Here is a 16,416-nt window from a genome sequence, read left to right as displayed (position 1 = left end):
ATTTACCAGGAAGACTGAGGCCACCACAGCGCCACCAGTGCCTGCCAAAGGAATAAAGTATAATTGGTTCTATGGTAAAGTCTAAAGGCAGCTTATTCCCTGGACTAGAGCTTATGATATATTGGGAAAACCTAAAGATGATCTGATATACCTATATCACTGCTAGAAAAAAAAAGTTTACTTATGCATTTGGTTAGTTGTGAGAAATATTTTACTTCTCAGAATACTTGCCTTAAAATGATCTTATTTTCTACTTGCTATCATTCAAAGATATATTCAGGAAAGACATTTCTATTCTGTATCCTTTTTATTACACAAAATATTTTATATCGCTATGGAGGCTATTCCTATAGTGCATTTGTAAAGTATCTAAAAACAAAACTGTTTATTAGCATATAATACTGTTTTATTTGCCATATATTTGACTTTGATTAAAAGAAAGTCCACAAAAGAGTTTCATTCAGTATTACTGTGGATCCAAATCAAGAATGCCAGAAGGGCCAAAGACATCTCATTATAAGGTAGTTTTGCTGGTGAGTCCCAGGGCACAGACTAACTACATGCAAGCTAAACAGTGTATACTAACATTCCTGGAGAGAAATGGGCCAAAGAACTCTGAAATATCTGTACTTTTACATTCCAATATATGCCTCACTTTCTGGCATGAAATTAGAAAGACTACAGGTACTATCTACCTTCACTGTTAGAAAAAGTGAACCTCTTGGTTCCATTTAACCCAACCTGAATAGTGACAAACACATTGCTTTATAAAGTTCACCAATGAAATTGCTTTAAATGCAATGTGAATTATTTTACAAAGGCTTAATCACCTTTCATTCATTCATTTCACAAATATTAATTGTACTTGTACTATGGAATAATATTACGGAGTGAAGGGGAGCTTATAGTCTAAGGATATGGAGGCTGATAATAAACACAAAAATACATAACATGCCAGGTGGAGAAAAGTGCTGTTGAAAAAATAAAGTAGGATAGAGTTAGAAAGCAGTGAGAAAAAGGCTGAACACTTGGAAAATATGTGATTTAATGGAACACAGGACTTCTCATTCTTTTTTAAATGTGGGAAATGAATTTATTTGGACCAGGGTCCTTTTGAAGGCAACCTTCATGAAGATTCTTTAGCTTTAGCAATACAGACAGATATTTCCTGCTTCCCATCTGCACTCCCCATCCCCACCCCAATACTTTCCTCCTTCTAACCAAAGAATCTTTTGGATAGGTTTTTGATCTTTTATCTTTTATACCAAGATACTCTGCAAATTACAACAGCGCTGTATGTGAGTCATAAATTTAGAAATTACAGTTGCTTAGAAAAAGGAACAAAAATCTAATTTTAAAATATGCCTATTCAATAGTATGCAGTTTAGAATCACAGATAATTTATCCCTCACACATCCCCAATTGTTATGGCTTTTAGGCAGCTGAAAAGAAATCAATTCAACCTAGAGCAAGAAGGGCTGAGGAATAGAATCTGGACTGGAATTGACCATCAAGATAGTGATAAATAGAGGAGGTTGAGCATAAGGAGACTGAATATTTCATTTCTAAAAATGAATGAATGACTACGTATCATGTGGTCTTAATAGTTAACACTTTTTGATCCAAGAGCTCTCAAGGGAAACTTGGAAAAATAATGTATGTCAGAAAATGGCAGATGTCAACGATATTAGTTCAAAGTACAATTGTTTCTTGGTTTTCAAATACAGAAAAGAGTTGGTCCCATAATAGAAAGTACACAGACAACAAGACAATCAGAAGGGGGAGTTTGACTTTTCTCTGAAATGGTAGCTATTCCAAAATCTCAAGGTGTTATTTGAAAACCTTTTCTTTTCAGAGGTTTGAATTCTAACACTGTCTGCAGAGGGATTCTGAACTATTTTGTACGTGTGCTCATTATCAATGTATGTGTGTTTCACATAGAAGATATTAGTGGCACTGGACATTCAAAGAGTAAACAAATTTAAAAGGAACACCACTGTGGTGATTTCAAACAACTACCTGGGCTCTCCTGTGGGAAATTATCACTTGATAAAAGCAAAAGATGAATCGACCCTACTGTGCTGGTTTGGAGGTATTATGAGCCCCCAAACTCCATGTTCTTCGATGCAATCTTGTGTGGGCAGATGTATTAGAGCTGATTAAGTTGGAACCTCTGGATTAGGTTGTTTCCATGGAGATGTGACCCACCCAACTGTATGTGATAACTCTGATTTGATAATTTCCATGGAGGTGTGGTCCCACCCATTTAGCATGGGCCTTGATTAGTTTACTAGAGCCTTACATAAGAGCTCAGAAGAAGGAGCTTGCTGCTGTAGCTTACAGAGACATTTTGAAGATGACCATTGAAAGCTGATGCTTTGGAGAACACCATTTTGAAATGCAAACTAGGAGCAAGCAGACACCAGCCACGTGCCTTCCCAGCTCACAGAGGTCTTCCAGATACCAAAAGCATTTCTCCAATGAAGGTACCTGATTGTTGATGCCTTACTTTGGATACTTGAAGGCATTAAAACTGTAACTGTGTAACCAAATAACCCCCCTTTATAAAAGCCAATCCATTTCTGGTGTTTTGCATAATGGCAGCATTAGCAAACTGGAACACCTACCTTCTGAGAATTCGATTAGTGGGTCCTCTCATTCTTCTTGTGTTCATCATTAAGACTGCTTTTACTGCATTTTGAAAATTAATTGTGCTCTTTCAGTTAATTTAAACTTTTCACTCAGTGACCGCCATCCATATATAGTTGTGCAATTACATTTAACCAAGAAAGATTCCCTGTTGATTAGGAATGTTGTCTCTCCAACTTGTTGATATTATTTATACTCCCTAAATCTTGAATGGTGATTTGTTCTTTAGAAAACATTTTCTTATGCATATTGCATTTATTCTCGTGTAGATTTTCCTACAATCCTGTCTATGTCATGTTAGAACTCAAGTGCAAGAGCTCTGGGATGTTACTACTGTCAAAATAAATTCTTCTCTCTAGACCTCCGTTTCCACTAGGGGCTTCTTAAGATGAGTAGAGGAAACACTGGATCTCAGGATCTCAGGGAATCTTAACACATTGTTTTGGAGGTTTGTAATAATAAAGCTTTTACGTGTAAATTTATGGACTCTCAGGTCTGCAAAAGGCATCTAGTTTAGTCAATCATCCTATATGTGAGTCTCTTTTCCAATGTTTTGCCAAGTGTCTTTCTGACTTATGTTAGAAACTCAGGTTTAAGCCTGAGGCACAACTTCAACATTAGATTGCTCTTTTAGAAAAGTATTCCACATGCTAAGCTAACATATAGCTTCCCCTGGCTCTACTCCTTGGATTCACAAGGAATAAATTATAGAATCATAGCATGTCAATGGATCTTGGAGATGGTCTCTTCCAGGTCCCTATACTTCATGGGATCATTTCACTTCTTTCAGGACAGCTTTTCAAATATCTGAAGACAAGGACCATGTCGAGTCATCTCTTCTCCTGGTTAAACATTGCTGGCCCCTAAAGAACCCTTTTCAACTGATGTGGTTGCCCTTCAAGTTGTTCTTTTCTGAGAATGCTCCAATTTATCTGTATTACTTTCAAATGGTAAGATCCAGAACTAAACAGAATACACTGCTTTTCTTTGCTGACAATGATCTATTAATCCACACCTTTTGAATATGATCATTTGGCCAGCTAGGAATTCAATGAATACTGATTAAGGGCACAGGCTCTGTAGTCAGAAAGACCTGGGTTTTAAGCTAAGCTCTTCTTGGTTACAGGATACGGGAAAATTAATTACTCTCAATAAGCCACAGTTTTCTCATCCATTTAATAAAGAAAAAATAGTATGTGCCTACATGAAATAATGCAAGTAAAGTGCTTAACACAATGCCCAGCACAAACTCAGTGAGTTTTATTTAATCATTTAGTTCATACTTTTTTCACCTATTCAATATTGACATTGTGAGAGAAAAGGAGAACTCAAGAGTTAAAGGGGAGAATAATTATTGAAATAATAAACCTTTTAACTGCATTTCATTTAAGGGTAGTTTAAACAAAAGGAGAGTGGGCATCACTAATTGCTTTAACTCTATTAAAGGTATTTATTAGAATGAGTTAATTGATTTTATTCTGTGCAGAGTCCCTATTCTAGCTGAGTTCTTGAAATCTTTTGCAATTATGAATCCAATTGAACAGCAATCTGCTAATTCTGCATGAAAGATAGAGTTAACTGGATGTGCTGACCCTGAAGTTTTGACTGCTCTCTCTTCTTTCCATTGATCACTACCTTAGACCCGTAATGCAATCCCAAGAAGGAGTCCTACATGTACTGCACTGTTGACAGTGTGTTAATGAACACTTTGCAGGCATTCCAAATTATCTTTCGATATAACCCTTTTGACTACATTGCATTCTACCAATCTTGATTGAAAAAAAATTGTTATCATAATATATTTAGGAATCCCTGTCCTTTTTGTTAAACCAGGCTTAAAATATACTTTTGGTGTTGAATTTCAATTTTGAATGTTTCAAGAGACATGTGGATTTGGGGTTGGCAGTGCCAAGTTAGTCTGCTGTGATTTAAATCCTGGAGCATCTACCCACTAGTTCTGTGACCTGGATTGATTATTTTACCTGTACTATCCTTTGGTCTTTTGTCAATAAAATGGAGGTAGTAATATTTCAAGAGGTGCTTTAAATGAGATAATGTATATGAAATTCTTAGTATAGGCTCTGGCTCAATGAATGTTTGTTATCATTATCATCATTTCTTCCTCCTCCTTATCATCTGGATCCACGAAAAACTCTATCACTTACTAGGTGACCATTGGCAATTTACATAACCACTATGTACCTCCATTTCCTTATCTTTTTAAAAAGATACAGTTGTTAAGTACTTCATAGAATAATTGTAAGATTAAATGAGAAGATATATTTAAAGCACTTGGGACAGAGTAGAGGCTCAGTGAATCATCATGCAAAGTTCCTTTCCCTTCCTGTCCCCTTTTCCATTGTTGAGGATCTGTATCTATCTATATCCATATATGCATGTATAAATCTGTATATTCCTGCAGATATAAATGGATATGATAGATATAGATATAGATTATATATATATATATATATATATATATATATATATATATATATATACTGTAGGAATATACATAAGACAGATACATTTATTTCTCTGTTTTTGCACAGCTAACTTTGAGACAGTGGAAAATATTTCTCAAATCCTATGCTGCATATTATCAGACACAAGCAGTCCCTGCTAAGACAGCAGGGCAAGGGTCGAAATGGATTAGAATCCACACTCTCATTCCTCTTGCTCATTGGTTGGCCCATTGAGATGTTTAGCTGCTGTAGGGGCAAGAGGTCTCTAGACAGTTTACTAGAATTTCATCTGCCAAATGCTTGAGTTAGCAGAGACCAAGAAAATATATTAAAAAGGCATGGCTCCCAGAATTTTTGGCAAGTACAATGTAATAGAAAAGCAAAATTTGATATAACCAGAGGCTCTTACACTATCATTTTTCACCTTTGCCATATCCTCACCAACTGACTTAAGCTGTTTCTTTGGAAATTTGAAGGGGGGATTTAATGACTTGGTTGAGCATGTTTTCACTTGATTCAGGCTGATTTATATTTCACATTGTATTCCTTTCTCTAGAGACTGCTGGAATATTGTTGGAGTGATTGTTTAAAAATAAAAAACCATAGGAAACCCAGTTACTTAAAGAGATAGTGAGATGACATCAAAAACAGAGAAGGGAAGAGAAATAAAATACTGATCATATTAAAAATGAGAGGAGCACAGAAAAATGGCAATTGCTACAGAGGTATTTGAAAATAACTGGGAAAAAATGAAGATGGATGAAAAATATATACAAATGAAAAAACTGAAAGAATCAAAGGTGCAGAGACAACATGATAGAAAGATGTCCAATTGACTTTCAGAATGTCTCTGTCTCCTCTTCACTTCATCCACCCGATTCAAAAGGAAAGAGCTCCAGGAATGGGATCTAACTGGGTTGTTAGAAGGAAATTTTAAAAGAGAACCTTTCATAATTCATTTCCAGTTCTCTAAAGTCCATTCTCTAAAGTCCACCATTGTGGCGGACACAAAGGTTCAGTGGGCACCCCCGGGCTGTTGAGACTGACTGCCTGTCTGTTGGTGTCCTCAGGAATGAATGAAATCTGCTGCAGATTTCATGATCAGCGACTCACATGGTGTGTGGAACTCTCAGTCATCTCATTCATCTTTTGCTGATATCTGAGCAATCTCTGAAATTTTCCCAAACATACAGGCCACGTCCCCAGCAACTGAAAAGTGGCTATTGCCTTAGAGCACCCATCAGAATGGTTCAGAAACTGCTTTAAGTTGATGTTACAGTACCAGCCACCAGCAAATAAAATTACAAACAGGTTGGAAACAAGATCAAAGACCACTGTTCCTTTTCTATTTTTTTCATCCTGGCTTGAGTGAATAATGACTGGACAAACCTGCATTTGCTTCCCCAGTGATTCACTCTAGAGAATATCACTGGGAAATTTCTTCTGCAAACATACTTTGGACTCATATTTTTGAATCTTTGCAGCAGTCAAGAATTTTTTTTATAGACCTCTAAATATGCTCTCCAATGTCAATAAGCCAATTAGGTAAATGCCTGTGCACATGGGGAGGGGGTGAGGGTTGACATGCTGCTTAAAGACCAAGCAGCCGGGATCTTCTATCTGACTCAGTTTCTGACCTTGAACTTACATTGCCTGCTTCTTACTTTCCTGGCCTTAGAAGCTGGGTAATATCACCTTGGTTAAACCAGGAAATAGCAAAATACCTTGTGCTTTCAAGTGAATTTAGTCTGATAAGAACACCATGTCATTGGCCTTCACCCAGCATACTGGGGGGGAATGACAGGGCATTGTGGACCCTAACCATCGCCACAGAAGATCTACTCAAGACCAACAGAGACACAATGGAGCATCTCCATAAGCCTCTTTGTCTGCTGAAACATAAGCCAATGTTAATGACTACAAAGAATGCTAAGATCCATATTAAGTTCATTATTAGAACGTTATTACTGAGTTCTAATATTGATTTCACTAGGAACCAGCTATGCACATTTGGCAAGTCTGAAATCTCTCGGTCCCTCTGGTGCTGGCAGTAAAATGGAGACAAGATGCCTTAGAGGACTGCTGTAGCAAATAAATTGTACCTGAATGAAATGATTTTAGAAAGTTAGGAACTATTTAAATGAATAAGGCTTCAAGAGGTAGGGTACACTCCTGTGGTTAAGAGCATGCTGGGGCCAAACTGCCTGGATGAACAAGCAGCTCAGCCTGCTACTTACTAGTTGTGTGACCTCCTGTTACCCTACTTTCTTCAGTTGTACAATGTGAGATAGTTCCTTTGTCACAAGGCATTATGAGGTTTCCAAAAAAAGGTAAAATTATCTAAAGAGCTTGGGACCATCTATGACATAAAGTAAACAGTCAAAAAGTGTTGGCTGTTTCCATAGCATACTTTTCATATGTCTCCAAGAGAATATTCTTTGCTTTCTCTTTTCCTTGCATTTGGTTATCTTCAGTGTGGGGTCACGGTGGATTATTATGTCAACATAGGAACAATGTTAATTGCATAAGGGCAATATTTAAATTAAATAACATTTTGTTTTGCTTAAATAACCAATTTAAGTGATGCTTTCTCTTCTCTTATCTATTCTTGCCCCCCAAATCCTTTTCAATTACAGGTTTCCCACCAAATTGACCATAGTTCTATGCAGAGATGGCAAGAGACTTATAATGGAAGCAGTTTTCTACTGAAGGTACAGCCATAAACTATCAGATTCAGCAGCTTCTATCCCACCAGCTTATTCCAGGTGAAGTTAAATCCTTGCCAGTGATATATCTTACTCCATGTTGTCTCCACTGCTGCGGAAAAGGCTCACCAGGAATTAATTCTGGCCATCTGCTGAAAGTTTAAAAATGTAATTGTCTGAAGTGAGCTCTGTGAATCTAAATAGGTTCAACATCTAATTATGTCAGTAGTACTCACAACTCTTATTGCTTTTTTATATGCTGCCCCAAAATGAGGAGATTTGACAGAAAGTCTTGCCATAATATTTTACTGTATCAATAAAGCTTATCCACATGTCCAATCTACAATTTTATGCCTCTTAATGTATTCTAATTTTGGCTATGTTGGCTCTGTGGACTGAGTTTACAGAAATATTCAGGTCATAAAACGTCTGTTCCAATTAAAGGCATTATGCATTAGTTTTATTATGAAAGTATCAGGTTTGACATTGAGCTTCAAGTTATTGCTCTTGGCCGTATTCATATAGAAAAGCATTATATAAGTTGCAATACTATGTATAAAATTCTGCCCTTTCAAGAGAGCACAGCAAGTCTTAACAAAAGTGTTTCACTGAATAATCATAGGTCAAAAGCAAAGTGAAAGTTTATCAAGTAAGTTCCAAGAGTGGAGTAATAGGGAGAACAAAATCTTGGGGAAAGACAATAAGTAGTGGCAAGGGGGTCTGGAAACAAATCCACTTAAGTGTAGAGAATCATCAAGCACCACTGCTCTGACTGAGCAACTAACACATGATTCAATCTATCCGTGGAAGAGGAGGTAGAGGAGAAAAGAGAGGGCACCTTGAAATGGAAGCTGTTGATTTTAAATTTCAGAGTAAAACTGGGAGATATCTGCAGTAAAATTGGTTTCCTTCCTACAGAGAGAGGATGTGCTTGAATTACCCTAGAAAGTAGTCAAAGGAATTCTGGCATCTTGAAGAAGATGTTGGAGGAGATAGAGTGATGGTAATGATGTCAAACAAAAGATGCTGGAGTTCCAGCCTTTGAAACAACAGTAACACCAGGCTAAAAGTGATTACTCCTTCTCCGTATAATGAGGGAATCGTTCAAACACAGGAAAGGAGGACAAGTATCTGGTTAGTGTTGGCCAATCGTGAACTTGGGGGTAAAGAGGAAATGCAGCATCTCCTCTTAAGTAAGAGTGTAGAGAAGTATCAAGGTTGGCTCACATGGCAGGTGCTCACTGTATGTTTGAGAAATAAAGAAATGAATGAAGGAGCATGAAACTTCAGAAGTATAATACTATCAAGCATTGTAATGACTTCTAATGAGTGACACTTTTCATTAACTCATTTAATCATTTTACAGGGAAAAAATTGAGCTTCAGTGAGATTACATATTTGCTGAAATTAATACAGCTAGTCAGTGAGGAAGCTGAAAGTCTAACCTAAAGGTTTATTGAAGAACCAGACTTCTTAATTCCTATGGTTTAGTGGTTAGAAAGTGCACATAGGAGCCATTTTTCTTGGCTTCAAATCTCCACCCCACTTACTAGCTTGAGTGATTTACATAATCTCTTACAACTCAGTTTCCTCATTGACAACATGAAGATGATACTATTATTTTCTTCATATTTTTATGAGGATTAATTGATATAGTATTTGGGAAGCAGTTGGTTTAGAGTCTGGCATATTGTGAGAGCTCAATTAATGTTAACTATTAACATCTTTAAAAGCTCCTGCTATTGATATTTGTTTGTTTGTTTGTTTGTTTTGCTGTTATGTAGACAAGAACAGAAAACATTTCTGACCAAAATCTATGGTCAGATCACTGAGGTTTATTCTCTTACCAGTTAAATAATAATAATTATGTTTACTATCCATAACTTCTTTTGTTGAAATACATGATCAGGGATGAGTGAAAAAGGGACGAGTTAAAAAGCACCTTGTGGTATAAAGGATTAGGGGTTTGAAGTGGAAAATCAGGTTCAATCTCTATTCTATTAGATCTGTGTAGCCTTTGACAAACAGTTAATACAGTCAAACCTCAATCTCTTCCTTGATAAAAGAGAGTTCTCATAACACCCCCTCTCCGGAGATGATGAGTTTGAAAGTATTTTGTAAACTGTAATGCACTGTGTAAAATTAGTTATTATGTTAACACAGTGGAAAGATTTGAAAAAAGCAAGAAAACAACACATTGCCAGAGAAGTTTGAAGAGCTTTCTAATTTGGGAGTTGTTGCAGACACCATTAAGAACTGAAACACACTGTTCTAAATTTAGTTTTAAACAAAATAATGAAACGCAACTCAACCTTGAAAAAATATAACTTGTATACATGAGAAAAGAACTTTGAAATAGATTCAGAGAAACCTAGAGAGCAACATTGATAATGTGTGACCCAGTGGTTATAGTAAGCCAGAAAATAGATTTGAGCTTTTACAATGTCACGCAGCATTTAAAAGGGCAGGTCTATTTCAGGCTTTCATAAAGGGACAGTTGACTCCTTTCTTCCTTTCGGAGCCTGGACAATGCTTGCCAAGCACCTTCTGGGCACTGCAGGTCACCTCCAAGGCCAGGATGCCCCATCTCTCCACACCCCCACCCCCTCAATTCTGTTTATGAAGAAGAAATGGGCCTAATTCGAGGAGAAAGACTGGAGAGCGCTGAGGATCGCCTGTAGCTCTGCAGGTCAATTGAATGCTGAAATGCCCCTCAGCATTTTTCAAGCTTTTCCAAAGGGATAGTCCTCACTTTACCTTTGTGCATAATTACTTTGGATCTGCTTGAATCTGTTCTGAGCCTAACTGTACTAACAAACAAATGAACAAAACAAAAAAGACCCCCACAAAAACAAAACAGTAGGAAAGAGGAGTTCATGGGGAATACATTAGGGAGCATGGAAGATATGGTGATGGATACAAATGAATTGTAAAATTTGCTAGGGCAACATACTGAAGGCTAAACCCAGGCTTCATTTATTTATGATTTAAAGAAAAGTTGTAAATAATAGGGAGAGGGAGAGATATATGGAACAGAGGATTTTAATTCAGCAGCAATTCCCACCACTGGGCTTGGTGGGGTGTGACCCTGCAATTCCAGGATGTCACCTTCCTCTCTTCCTTAGGAACATTTTATCACTGAGCCAGTCCTCAGGGTCCTAGATGCTCTCGCCATTTCTCCAGAGTTCTTCCCTAATTCCTTGACATCATCCTACTGTTCACTATTTGCACCTGCCATTTCACAGCAGGGAAAGGATAGTGGTGTGTTGATTGTGCCTGTTTTTTGGTGAAACATTAGGTAAATTAAGAAGAAGGCAGAGTTTGCCTCCCACCACCCTTAGCACCTGGACCCCCCTGTACCTTTGCACAAGTTCCTCTCCTAATGATTCTTTAGCTCCTGGAGAATGGGCAGGATTGAAATTCCACGGATGGTCGCTCATGGTCCAGGCTTCTCCCTTTGATCCCTCCTTCTCTTAAATTCATCAGTGCCAAAGTCTTTCTCAGGCCTTGCTGGTGCACTGAAATTAACCCAAGAAATAAGGATATAGACAAGGTGCTAAGGACTGATAATGGCTTAATGAGCTCCCCAGCCAATTTACTAAAAAAGGCATACACTGGATAGTTAAAATACGGGCAAAGAAAAAAAAAAATAAGGATCTGAGATTTTAAAAAATGACATTTTCCATTTGCATATTTATTTATCCAGGATATCTTCTTAATTCTCATTAAGATACCTTCTGAAATGAATATTAAAATATCTGAGCTCCATTTTGGATATAAATGATATTTATTGCAAACCTCAAATAGAGAATTACTGGAAACAACCTAAATGTTCAATAAGAGGAGGCTAGTTCAATAAGAGGATGCATCCAAACAATAAAATAATATGCAGCCATTAAGATTACATTATGAAAGAATTATTACATTATTACATTATAAAAGAATATTTAATCATATGGAAATACAGTTGATTCTCATTATTTGTGGTAGTTATGTTCCATAAAGTCACCACAAACACTGAATTAGTGATTACTGTACCAGCACCCTTTGGGGAAATGCAGGGTTAGAGTCTCTCATTGCATTTCTTCAACCCATCAATAAATAACCTGGTTTTATGATTATTTCTGTTTAAAGAGACCTTCTATCTTTGGCTTTCTCCTTGAATTTGCATATGATGATTTCCTAGGAAGTTCTTTATTTCACCAGCCTTTTAGAGAATACCCCATTTAACCCCATCTAGAAACAATACCATTGTCTTCAGAACATTTTGGAATAACAATTAAACAAAACCTCTGAACATAAATCTAAGCAAGTTTTAATAAACAGCATGGGGGGGTAGGTAATTAGAATTCATTAGAATTTAATAAACAGCATGGGGGGGTAGGTAATGATTGATTAATAGTGAACTCAAGGCCAATAGCACCGTAACTCAAGTCTGAATGAAGCTCATCTCACCCACCTATCTTCTCCATAAAGCACATCATAATTTCCTTGTATTTAGAAACACTAGATAGCACTGCAGCATATGCTAGGGGGCCATCTTAAACAGCAAATCCCCCCAGCCCCCCAAAAAGAGCACAAAAATGTGAAAAACTTGGCACTAAATGTACCATGAAAAGGACACATGTTTGCAGTGTAAGAGCTGAAACAGGAAGGCAGACTGTTGCCTTATTTGACCTCAGCTGAGAACGAGTGCATCAGGCAACCCAAACTTTTGCTGCTCTGTGCATGTCTGCGAATGACCACAAAAGTGCCGCAGATACTGATTTTGGGATTGCAAATAGATTTTAGCAGGTAGGTGAATCCAAAAATATAGAATCCAAGAATAATGAGGATCCACTCTAACATATCAATTTAATCTAAGATATACATATTTACTTTTTAACCATTTCTGAAATTGGGAACTATGTTACAATTAATCTCAAAACAATTCAACAGCTGCCAAAAAGATGAGTAAGTTGTGACATATATTACCCGCATGTGCAAACAGAGCTGTAAAGAGAAAGGTTTCTATTTATCTGTGTCACCTCATTTGAGGTATTTTAATGGTACAATCATAAATGCTAACTTTCAACCTAAGTTTGTACTTCTAATTGTCATTTTAATTGTATTAAAATATACTTCGATGCAGCTTTGACATGAAAAATATTGTGTCTGGAGAGGATTGTGTCTCTCGGGTGCCAGACAATTGAATGTTGTAGAAATAACCAAATCTCTAGGAATAGATTACAGGATTTTCAAAGCCAGGAGAAGGTAGTGTGAATGATTTGTGCATTATGAAGGACTCTCACTCAGGCATCAACACATCAAAAGCTTCTGGCTGACTATCAGGAGAAGCTATTTAACTTTTACCCATATGTAATATAATAATTAAGCAAAAAACAAAATTATGAATCTTGCCAAACAAAAAAATTTGCCTGTGAAGCCTTTGGGACTCAAGTGATTTGTTTCAAAATTGTATTATCAACCCTGAACATGTGATGAAGTCAAGATAAAGATTCCATTATATAAGAAGCAATATGTCACTGAAGCAATGCAAAATTTGGTGTCCCAAATGGCAAGTAAAGAAATTTAAGATTATGAATGACTTAGATCCTAATTAGTCCATTTTCTCTCTTTTGGAATAGGAACGTCTATACCTGTTATCCTATGCCTGTCTCATCATTGTATTTTTGGAAGCAGATAGTTTGCTAGTTTTGCAGGTCCACAAATGGAGATTCAAACCCAGAATGGATGATATCCAGAGTCTCACACATACCTGATTTATATGATATGAGATCTGGGACTTCTGAGTTGAGATTTAGATAAGATTTTTGGATTTAAGTTGATGCTGTAATGGGTTGAGATTTGGGGGATGGTAGAATGTAGTCACTGTATTTTGTTTGTGGAACAGAGGTGAATATTTGGGGGGCAGAGAGCTGACTGTGCAAAGCTATATTCACATCCTAATCCCTGGAGCCTGTGATTATGTCTGTGTATTACAGAGAGTAAATATTACCTTGCATGGCAAGAGATGTGATTGAGTTAAGGACCTTGAGATGAGGAGCTTATTCATTCTGAAGGACACTTATAAGAGACAGCCAGAAAGAGTTTTGAGATAGACACGAAACACAGAAGAGAAGGCAGTGTGAAGCCTGGAGACAGAGACTGTAGCGATGAGGTCACAAGCCACGGAAAACCTGCAGTCCCTAGAAGCTGAAAGAGACAAGGAGCAGTCTCTTCTAGAGTCTTCAGAAGGAAGTGAGGCCCTGCCAACACCTTGATTTCTAACTTCTTACCTCAGAACTGTGAGAGAATAAATGCTGGCTGTTTTAAGTCACGTTTGTGGTAATTTGTTATACGAGCCATACTGAAGAAACTAATACAGAAGAGAGTGGCATACATAGTATACTATGATAGTATCAGGATTTATTACTTTAAGAAGGCTAAAAGCACATTGTAACATAATGTCATTTTAATTTTAAATTAGCAGGAACAATGAAACAAACAAGCAAGGATGACTTATACCAGTGTTTTTGGAACCTGAGAGTTTAGGTATATTTTATCATATTCTTTTTACTTATATGTATATAGTAAGGTATGAATGTTTAACCCATTGTTGATATGAAAATAACTCTCTTCCCTTGAATTAATCACTTGACTCATTCAAGGTGGGGAACACAATTATCTCTAGGAAATAATAAAGGCAATTCCCTGATTTTATAGGGAATAATGACTGTTTTCTGAAGAGGCTTCACTGCCCTTGAGAAGGGGAAAACAATGTTTCTTGTGTTGCTGATATCAACTCCAGTTGACAGCAAGTATTTCCAGAATTCCCAAGAATCACTAATGACAAGAGATCCTGGTTTTCGAGGGGGAGGCTAAAGAAGAAGGGTAAAGGGAAAGGGGGTCCCAGTGAGGCCAGTGGTGTAGCAATGGGTTGCTGCTAGGGGACAGAGCTGCACGAAGTGCTAAAAGAGCGACCACTGCTTACATGGATCAGGTCTGAAGAGCAGGGTTCATGGCCTTTGGCGGGTCCTTTTCCACAGGGGTGGGAAGCAAGTCTGGTAGGAATCCAAAGTCCCTGCCCCGAACCCTCCAGCAACCCTATGACACTCGCAGGGACTTTAAGAGTAAAGTGGACATTTATGTACGGTGACTGTGGTGAGGACAACCTCTAACTGCTGTAATTGGCAATTAAAATCTTCAATTTGGGATGGAGGAGGAAGGATGCCTTATTTCACATTTTTTTTTTTACAGTGATCATGCAATATTTTAAAAATAAGGAGAACAGTACAGAGTAGAAAATAAAAGGAAGGCCTATAAAAATAAGGTAAAACTAGATTCTATACATTTAATTACTATCAAAGGCCCTTTATTGAATATTTTAGAAGAAGAATGAGTAAAACCCTCATCAATGGAGTCATATTGGTTAAAATACTAGCTGGCTGGTCAAGGAAGTACTAGCCCAGAGTTAGTTCTCTAAGCCCTGAAATTTGAAATTAGAAGGGGCTAAAGATAAAGTAAAACTAGAAAATGAGCTCTATATGTAATAAACAAAAGCTGATGGATAAAATCATGTCTAAATCCCAAAAAAGCAAAGCTTAAATCCATCACTTGTAAAACTTTGCTTCACTCTGACTTTGGGGCTTTGTGGCTTTAACGGTATCTCCAAGCTCAAAGAATACAGATTCCTCAGGTGGGTCAATGAGCCTCTGGCCTGGAGCAAATCACTCAGCTCTAATTGCCTGTTACCTGGTACAGAGAAAGGAGTTAGATGTTTATGATGACATAGCTTTATACCTGCCCTCAATCAGTCAGTTTGTAAAGAACATGTATCATCCCCATTTTCAGTCAAGGGTGAATGAACATGTGATATAGAAATGATAAGTGTCCATATCAAAGAGATATTAAAGGTCAAATGCCAAGTATTGCTTACATGTAAACAGCAATGAATTTAAGGATGCCCAAGGTTATTTGAGGCACCAATTCTGCAAAGCAGAATGTACTGGATGTTGGGTCAGATAGACCTAGGTATGAAATCTGGCTCTGCTATATGCTAGCTGTGTTAACTTTTACATGATATTAACTTCTTTGAGCCTTTATTTCCTCAATTGGAAGGTAAAGATATCTATTTCAAGGGGATGACGTGAATGTTAATTAGCCAATGTATGTAAAATATTTAAACCACTACCCTGTGTCAATCCATTCACTGTTGTTCTCAAATGCCACATCCCCAAGATTTTCATAAATGGGAGTTTTGTCACATTACTATTCCAATGTGGGGTGGGGGTTGAGGGAGGATCCTTTGGGGGCAGGGCCAGTTCCCCAGTCATCCCTTACTTATAGTCATCCCTGCTTGCTCTTAAGGGCACTGCTGGCTGCTGCTCTGTCTCAGACAGGGCAAAGGGCTTGGACCAGGGAAGCCAAGACAGGAGCAGAGGCAAGGTGGGCAGATTCCTGGCAAAAGTAGGGTTGTGAGAAAGTAGGAGAGAAACAGGTAAGGGGTAATATTAAACTGCAGAGTGAAGTCTCTGGGCATGACAAACACAGGCATTGTTCCAAGCAAGAGTCACAGCAAGGTTTACAAAGAAGCTTGGTGTTCTATAAATACTTGG

General features: G+C 37.5%; 1 protein-coding gene across 7 annotated transcripts in view; it reads right to left on the bottom strand.

The window, feature by feature from the left end:
• Positions 1–16,416, bottom strand: part of B3GALT1 (beta-1,3-galactosyltransferase 1) — a 603,572-nt gene that overhangs the window by 136,253 nt on the left and 450,903 nt on the right. For 3 of the 7 annotated variants that reach the window (XM_037850145.1, XM_037850141.1, XM_037850142.1), the window contains exon 3: positions 11,180–11,337. The exons of the other annotated variants lie outside the window; for them this stretch is intronic. The gene's annotated coding sequence lies outside the window, so the exon portion shown is untranslated. The remainder of the gene's footprint in view (positions 1–11,179; positions 11,338–16,416) is intronic. 7 annotated transcript variants of the gene reach the window in all.

Source organism: Choloepus didactylus, chromosome 9 (genome assembly GCF_015220235.1).
Source record: "Choloepus didactylus isolate mChoDid1 chromosome 9, mChoDid1.pri, whole genome shotgun sequence".
Lineage (NCBI taxonomy): Eukaryota > Metazoa > Chordata > Mammalia > Pilosa > Megalonychidae > Choloepus > Choloepus didactylus.
This window is presented reverse-complemented; position numbering and strand designations above follow the sequence as displayed.